The following is a 9,674-nucleotide window of genomic DNA, read 5'->3' on the forward strand; positions in this document are numbered from 1 at the left end:
CGCGCAGGGCACCCAAGTGGGCTTTTTCTTTCTGAAGAGGTGGGTTTCCCGTCAACCCTGGGCAATTATCTTCTCTAACTTGATAACATCCTACTGTGTTTCTCTTTTCACTCTGCCTGGCATCCCCATTATTCAGATGGGAATCTAAGTCTTCACTTCTGCCCCCTGCCCCCCACCCCCCGCAAACATTCTCTTACTAATTTGCTCTACTTTCTGCAAATTTCCTCTCCCGCGGTCTTCCAATTCTCCCGCAGTAATCCTTACTATCAGCAATCTTACTTCTATTTTCCCACAGCTCTTTCTCGTGGGGACTGTTCCTCGTTTTCACATCGAACCTTTTTAACCAATGCAATCTTTTTGAATCTCTTTTGTGATACTATCACATGACAAGACTAAAACAACCTAATAGCAAGTCTGATGTCCTTTATTCAAGGGAAAATAATCCATGGATGGGGGACAACAGAACCTCACGAGCAGCAGCGAACTGTTCCCAAGGGAACTTGCGCTGGCGCCAGCTTTATACAGAAGAGTTAACATGGAAATGATATGATTGGCTAGATGGTCGACACTTTCCTTGTAAGGCTGGCAGGCTCTAATGTCTAGAGTGAGCTAAAGTAGCTAAAGCTGAAGTAGCTAAAGCTGAGTTGAAGGATTGTGTATAGCTAGCATTCCTTGACAGGTGTTTCCCTTAAGTGCAGACTGACTTAGGTTTTGGGGGGTTTTTTTAATGTTGATTTTTTTATTTTTGAGACAGAGCATGAGGGTGGGGGGAGCAGAGAGAGGTGCAGACAAATGATCCAAAGTAGGCTCTGTGCCGACAACACCAAGCCTAACTTGGGGCTCAAACTCACAAACTCAGCTAAAGAGGGATGCTCAACCAACTGAGCCCCCCGCCCCCGACAGGTTTAGATCTGTCACATGGTCTGGGCCACTGGGGTCATCTCCATTTTGTGGGTCCCGCTCTATAAATTAACTGTATAAATACCGATGTTTAAATTCATCTGTCTCCTGGATTTATCTGTTCCCTTGAAGGCTATTACCATTTATCTTGGTGTCCATTTTTCACATCATCTGCTTTCCTCAAATGCATACTGGTCTTCAGTTTCACATTTAAGAATTAGGCAAATGAAAAGCTGACTGGTCAAAGTTAGGGTTAAAAAATCTAATTAAGTCACATGAGTGTAATTTGAACCTAAGCCCTTTACTTTATGGAGAACAGACTGGGAAAACAAGATTTACCCCTGCCAAGCCAGCCTTAGATGTCAGAGAAACACTTCAGAAAATGATTTCAAGTTACCTGGAGAGACAGAGCGAGCAGCTGAAAGCTCATCTGGGATGCTCTGTGAGCATCAAAAGGTCATTCCTGGAAGGATTCTTTGTGTGAGGGTGCCAGTACCCACATTAACTCCTCAAGGTCCGTTGAAACAGTTTTTTTCACTGTTTTTTTTAATAAGAATCTAATTTTTTTTGCCTCAGGGTTAACACCTGTCTACAAATAACCTAATGGTGTGGTAGAGGGAGCTGGCCTTTAAATTGGTCCCTCGAGATTCAGCTCTTCCTGTCATTCCTGGCCTTCTCCCCTGGCATTCTGGGTCCCCAGTGTTCTCTGCAGGGAACCTACTCTCCCACAGGTTATGGGTATATTCAGGCTGTGGTTTGCTTTGGCCTATTCCTTGATTACTACTATTACATTGGAGTTTTCACCTTCCAAAAATGTGTTAAAATATTCTATGTGCTGATGGCCTCCTCCTGCTTTCTTTTTTATTTTTTTTTTAATGTTTATTTATTTTTGAGAGACACAGAAAAGGGAACAGAGGATACAAAGCTGGCTGTCTGCTGACAACAGAGAGCCCAATGTGGGGCTTGAACTCACTACTTGGGAGATCAGGACCCGAACCGAAGTCAAACGCTCAACCAACAGAGCCACCCAGACACCTCCCCACTTCTTTCTTAATTTTGGGGGTTTATACTTTTTAAAATCATCTCAGCGAGATTGTGTAACTATTACCAATAATAGGAAATAAAATTTATTTAGGGCTTAGTACTTGCCAGGCACAGCTCTCAGCATGTTAGATGTGTCCATCCAATCCCTTGAACAATCTAAAGGAAGTAGGTATGATTATAATCTCCGTTTTACAGATGGGGTAACTGAGGCACATAGGGGCTCAGATTCATCAAATAGTCTGGCTATGGAGTCTGCACTTTTAACTGCTATGTTATACTGCCATAAGGCTAGATTTTAAGGAAGGGCATACCTGGGTACCCCAAAAAGCTCATTCCCCACCCTTTTTGGTAGTTTAGCAAATTGCTGAGTAAGGGAAGCTTTTGTTACCTGCATCATTGGAATGTGAACTCACTGGCTAAGCTCTGGTCCAACAAGGTCATTTACTTAGCTAAGAAGCAATCATTGTTGGGGCGCCTGGGTGGCTCATTTGGTTAAGCGTCCGACTTCGGCTCAAGTTATGGTTTCATGGTTCGTGGGTTCGAGCCCCGTGTCAGGCTCTGTGCTGACAGCTAGCTCAGAGCCTGGAAACTGCTTTGGATTCTGTGTTTCCCTCTCTTTCTGACCCTCCTCTGCTCATGTTGTCTCTCTCTCTCTCAGAAATAAATAAAACATTAAAAAAAAAAAAAGAAGCAATCATTGATAACTAGATGACCAGGTAGTCACCAGCCCCTCCTCACTTTTCCATGAACATGTGTAATGTTACAGGGACAGTGTTCTTTAGAAGCACTTTCCATGGTGCATCCCGCTGCTGCTGAACCAGCAATTCATTTTATGGGAAGTCCAAAGGTCAGTGGGACCTCTCCATGCTGCTGACCCTTCTGCCTATAAAATTTTCCCCAATCTTACTGTTCATCTGTGGTGTGCATCTTGCCCAATACACATTACGTTTACTGTAGCACCTTATAGATTTTGTTGCCTCTATGGATTGGGTTTTTTTTTTTAACTGAAAATTCTATCTTATAAATGTTTATTAATGATGTTCAGGACTCTTTCTGGTCTGTTTTAAATATAGGAATGTAATGGGACACCTGGGTGGCTCAGTGGGCTAAGCGTCCAGCATTGGTTCAGGTCATTATCTCACGGTCTGTGAGCTGGAGACCCGCACTGGGCTCTATGGCTCTTCCCACTCAGTGGGCGCTCCCCACTCATGCTCTGTCCCTCTCCCTCTGTCAAAAATAAGTAAACATATCTATGAATGTAAATCCTCTTGTATATTAGAAGTAGATATTTGTATCTTCTCAACAATATGACACTTTGTTCTTTTATAATCATTTCATTGTCTTGTCACATTGATTACATGCTTTAATATAATGTTCTTTAAAACAGTGATAATGGATATCCTGTATTATTTTTTATAAGATTTTTTAAGTTTGTGTATTTATTTTGATAGAGTGCAACCAGAGGAGCGAGACAGAGAATCCCAAGCAGGCTCCACATGATCAGCATGGACCCAGATGCAGGGCTGGAGCCCATCAATCATGAGATCATGTCCTGAGCCGAAATCGAGTCGCTCAACTGACTGAGTCCCCCAGGGGTCCCTACCCTTCTTGACTTCAGTAGGAATTCTTCTAAAGTTTCACCCCTAACAATACTTGATGGGGATTTTTAGTGAATATTCCTTATCAGTTGAAAGAACTCCCCATTTACTGCCAGTGACACTGAACTCTGCATAGCCTTAAAATTCAGTAGAAATCTATTATTAGGACCTGTTTTTAAGTTCTGTGCACCTTTGCAGTATGACAAGAGGCAGTGGTTTTCCTACTCTAGCATTTATCACAGTCACCTGGAGGATTTGCTAAAACACAGACTGCTAGGCCCATTCCCAAAGGTGCTGACAGGGCCTGAGAATATGCCTGTCTATACTTCCCAGGTGATGCTGATGCTACTGGCCCAGCCACTACCCATAGAGTCACTGATTATAGAGATCCTTGAAAGATCTCCCTTCTTCCAAAAAGTTGATTCTTAATACCTAACATTGGAACTGAATTATCCCCCTAAGAGAGGCACATCTCAGGAAAGACAGATAGCTGAACATTAAAAGATTATCTGCCCTTATGATACGAGACAGGCCAGTAGGTAAGTTTTATTTAGCCTGTGTGGCTTTTTAAAAATTATTTTATTTCTAATACACTTAACATACGTACAAATAGCAATTCAACATTCTATACATTGAGTTATATATAGCCTGTGTGGTTTTTTAAAATTAGATGTCAACTTTTAAAACTTAGAACTCATTATTAGCACTTTGACACTGACTTCTTCAGAGGTCTGCCTCTTAGGCTGGGAGGTCCACCAATGCATGAGGTTAGAATTTGTGCCTTTTTTCCTGTCTATATCCTAATGCCTACAATCCCATCAGGTAAGCAGCAGATGTACAAGGTTTATTTAAAGAATTAGTAAATTAAGAAATTGTGTATTATTTCTTCCTTCCTAGGCCCCAGGGACTCAACCTTCTCACCCTTTCTCATGAACCCTTGCACCCACTAAGGGTCTTAGGAGTCTACCACCCCACTTCTTGTTAGCTGGCCATGCCCTTTGTCACCACTGTGGAACCATTCCTTGTTATGTGTTAGCTAATCCTTACAGACAGACGGACAGCTGAACACAGAAATGACCTCAAACATGAGGAAGTTACAAAGGACTGAGAAATCTTACAAAATGTTTACAGTTCTTCTTCTGACTGCCATTCTGAGCATCAATGGCCCTGGTGTCCCCAGTTTTCACACAGTAGTGTTGTGAGTAGGGCACGTATTCAGATATACAGTGGGTCACACACAGTCCTTAAACACAGGACTTACAGGCTTTTAATATAATAATTTCTTCATCTTGTATGGATGTAGTTATTCTCGAGGCAATATTGCCATATGGAAAATGTATTGCCAGAGCCACTGACCCAAATAAAATTTTATTCCAGTTCCCTTTCAACTTCCAGATCCATATTGCCTACCTTATTTGATGACCATGACTGCTTTTATGTTATTATTCAGACGCTCAACTAACAGCTAACATTTAACTACATTACTTTATTTTCATTTGCTTCATTAGTTCCCAGGATTCCATCAATTTTGTTTTTGAATAATTTACTTACATGGCTCAAGAAATTTAAACTCTGTAAAAATATTAAAAATAATTCTCACTCTCATCCCTGTGTCTGTCTGCTCAGTTCGAGACCCTCACTCCAGACCACCACTTTACCCCAGAATACCACTGGGTATTCTTCCAATGTTTTATTTATTTACTTTAAGTGTTTATTTTGGAGATTGAGTGGGGGAGGTACAGCGAGACAGGGGGACAGAGGATCTGAAGCAGGTTTGGTGCAGACAGTGGAGAGCCTGATGCAGGGCTTGAACTCATGAACCGTGAGATCATGAACCGAGCCAAAGTCAGACACTCAACCAATTGAGCTACCCAGGCACCCCTATTTTCTTTTTTAAGTTTACTTATTTTAAAAGAGAAAGCATGAGTTGGGGAGGAGCAGAGAGAGAGGGAGAGAGAATCACAAGTAGGCTCCACACTGTCAGTGCAGAGCCCAGTGCAGTGCTGGATCGCATGAACATGAGATCAGGACTTGAGCCAAAGTTGGACATGTAACTGACTGAGCCACCCAGGAGCCCCTGTGTTTTATTTTTTAAAGGCCTCTTATGAGATACACTTCACATACCACACAACCTACCCATTCAAAGTATACAATTTATCAGTTTTTAGTAGGTTCACAGAGTGGAACAATCATTACCACAACACAATTCTAGATTATTTTCATCACTCCTGAAAGTAGCTCTATGCCCATTAACAGTCACTCATTGCCCTTTCATCAGCCCCTCACCCCCCACCCCCACATGGGGCTTGAATTCACAACCCTGAGATCAAATCGCATGTTCTACCCCCTGAGCCAGTCAGGCATCCTTAAGATATATTGTTTTCTGTTTGTTTTTTAAGTAATCTCTATGTCCACTGTGGGGATCCTCATTCTTGATCTCAGTAATATGAGTCTTCTTTTTTCTTGGTTAATCTAGCTAAAGATTTGTCAATTTTGTTGAACCAACTTTGGATTCATTGATTTTCTCTATTTTCTACTGTATCTTTGCACTAATATAAATAATCTGAACTTTCCTTCTTCCTTACATAAATAGGTAGCACACTGTATACTTTGACCACCAGTATATTCTGTAGAATGTAACTGAGGGAAAATGATCCTAAATAAATCTGAGATGTAGGAAGAAATGAAGACTCATGAAAGTGGTAAATATGTAATTAGACCTTAATAAACAATGACTGATTAAAACAAAAATTGTTCTTTGAAATGAAGGAAATGATTATATATACAATGACAGTAATACAGAAATGAGGAAGAAGGTAAATGAGGTTTACTGTATTATCTGTGAGGAGTGTAAAGGCACATATCAACTTTAGACTCTGATGTTATGAATGAGTATCAGACACAAACTCTTTTTTAAGTGTATTTATTTATTTTTGAAAGGGTTGGGGAACATGAATAGGGAAGAGGTAGAGGTGGGGCGGAGAGAGAATCTCAAGCAGGCTCTGGACTGTTAGCACAAAGCCCAATGCAGGGCTTAAGCTCACGAGCCACGAGCTCATGATCTGAGCCGCAATAAGGAGTTGAATGCTTAACCGACTGGGCTACGCAGGCACCCCTGAACACAAACTTCTAATGCCTCTTTACATTCCCGTGGCTGCTTCCTTCCTTCCGGGCTCTTGCTGGCCTCCAAACTGACATATACCGAGCCTATCCTACCCAAGATGCCCCCACCTTCCAGAGTTAGCTGCAATGCCGCACCACTGAGCAGGAGGTCTGGCTTTCTGAGCAGCTGCAACGGACCAGGTGATAAGTCTGTGCGGCAAGCCTTGGTCAATGGGAAATGTGAGATGGAAGAAGTTAGGAAATTACACTGCCCTCTTTCCTCCCTTTGAAGAACTGCTCAGAGGGGCCTCCTGGAGAAGTCATGCACTCCGAGTAAACGCTGCGTGCTGGGAGAGGCCTGTGACTTCACAGCTCATGACCAAGCCTGGGCCACTGTAGGAGCACATTGCATCAGGACTTTCCATTTTCTTCTCTACCCTCACTTCCCTGAATCTATACCTCCCAATAATTTCATTTTCTGCCTCAAGTTCTATTCTAGAGGACTCAAGTTAAACAGTGGTGTGTATTATAAATTCTAGGATAAATGCTAAAAGAATAAAAACAAGTATACAATTTCCAAGTTAGACAAGGAAAAACATAAAATGGTAGAAAATTGCCATTCCAAAAAAAGACAAGAAAAATAAAGATAGAATAGTTGCAACAAATAGCACATAAATGGTAAATTTAAACCCAAATATATCAGAAGGGACATTAAGTATAAATGGACTAAATGTTGCAATTAAAAAACAAAGATTGTCAGGCCAAATGAAAAAGAAGATGAAATAAGGGGTGCCTGGGTGGTTCAGCTGGTTAAATGTCCAACATCAGCTGAGGTCATCATCTCCTGGTTCATGGGTTCAAGCCCTATGCTGGGCTCTGTGCTGACAGCTCAGAGCCTGGAGACTGCTTCAGATTTCGTGTCTCCCTCTCTTTCTACCCCTCCCTCACTCATGCTCTGTCTCTCTCTCTCAAAAATCAACATTAAAAATTTTTTTAAAATGAAGTAAAATATAGGCATTTAAAAGCATTTAACATAAATCTAATTTTCATAATGAATGTTAAGTATTAAAAAGTTTTCTCATTAATTCAACAGCAGTACTAAGAAATCCATACCATTCAGAAAGATCTCTAATGTTAAATAGTTTCCTTCACTATTGTAGTATATTGTGAAATTCCAAGAGGGAAAGTAGAGACCAGAACTAAGTCTTATGAACATTTCTATTTCTATAATCTTTTTTTTTTTTTTTTGTTAGAGAGAGCATGCATGAGCAGGGGAGGCACGGAGAGAGTGAGAATTATAAGCCCCCAACACAGGGCTCGATCCCATGACCCTGGGATCATCACTTGAGCCAAAATAGAGCCAGATGTTCAACCAACTGAGCCACCCAGGCGCTCCTTTTTCTGTCATCTTAAACAAGCCAGTATCTTCTCTGTAATTGTGAGACAGAAATTCCTCCTTAAGCCTAACTAAAATATTCACCTTACCCTTATTAAGTATGCACATGAAATGCAAACGTGTAGAAAGAGATAAAAGAGCTAAAAAAAAAAAGGGGGGGGGGAAACACTGAATATCCCTCTTATATAAGGTAGTGATGGTGTATCTCTAATACAGGTCTAATAACTTTTCAAAAGGTGACCCCTCATGGCCTTTCTTCTAAATCAGGTGAGGGGGATAGAATACTGTAGTCATGTTAAGGAATCTCCTATAAGCTACTGATAACCTCTATTGACAGAAGGAAGACAGCAGTTTACTAAAGCTGAAATCTATTTCCACATAAAGAACAATTTGGATCTAGGCTCAGAGAGTAAGATTCATGGGAGAAAGATCTATTATTTTCATTTGGTCACATTTTGTTTCCTGTGTGTGTGTGCACGCTATTTAAAATGCATACCCGTGGGCTCAGTTCAAGACTTTTTTTTTTTTTAGTTTTTAAAGTTTATTTCTTCATTTAGAGGTGAGGAGGGGCAGAGAGAGACGGAGAGAATCCCAAGCAGGCTCTGCGCTGTCAGCACAGACCAACACAGGGCTCAGTCCCCTGAATCATGAGATCATGACCTGAGCTGAAATCAAGAGTTGAATGCCTAACCAGCTGAGCCACCTGGGTGTCCCAAGATTCATTGAATAGACTCCCTCAGGTAGGATTATATCATCTTTACTGATAATGTTCTTCACTAAGAATTATTTTTTATAAAACTATAAATATCATAGTGAAACTCAACCTAAAGTTTAAGATTTAAAATAAACATACCTTTGCTATGGAAACTTAAATAACTCTCAATGGGGCATATCATGAAAAGAGTTCTGCCTATAATGGTGTATCTACACTGAACCTGAAATACAGACCTCATCATACATTCTCACTTAAGTTTTTCTGGTGAAAACAGTGGGAAAGTTGAAGAGGATTATGTTAAATAATCCTTGAGTATGAACCTGAATGAGGCTAACAGGAATAGACACCACAACTTTGGCTTCATTAGCCTGAACAAAAAGGTAAACCAGTTTCATATCAGACAAACAAAATGGTGGTATTAGACATATTCTGTTACCAATTATTACAAAGGATACAACAGGCTTACCTTATCAAAGTGAAGACCTTTTCATTTACTGCATGTGAATGTCCCCTTCAGTTAAAAGCCTTCTAGCTGTGTTATCATCTAACTGATGAAAGTAGGAATGTCAATTATGTTTCTAGGCAACTTTACAGTGGCACAAAGGACTCCTGGCTACTAAACTGTATCTGGACTGAATGCACAATAATCAGATGGGAACCTCAAGTTGTACTTAGAGATAATGGCTCCTTATTTGTAGCAACATGGATGGAACTTGAGGGTGTTATGCTGAGGGAAATAAGTCAGGCAGAGAAGGACAGATACCATATGTTTGCATGTATAGGTGGATTAGGAGAACTTCATGGAGGACCATGGGGGAGAAGAAGGGGGAAAATGGTGGGGGAGAGGGAGGGAGGCAAACTAGGAGAGACTCTTGAATGCTGAGAACAAACTGAGGGCTGATGGGGGTGGGGGAGAGGG

The sequence above is a fragment of the Crocuta crocuta genome, unplaced genomic scaffold (assembly GCF_008692635.1).
Source record: "Crocuta crocuta isolate KB4526 unplaced genomic scaffold, BGI_CrCroc_1.0 scaffold383, whole genome shotgun sequence".
Classification (NCBI taxonomy): Eukaryota; Metazoa; Chordata; class Mammalia; order Carnivora; family Hyaenidae; genus Crocuta; species Crocuta crocuta.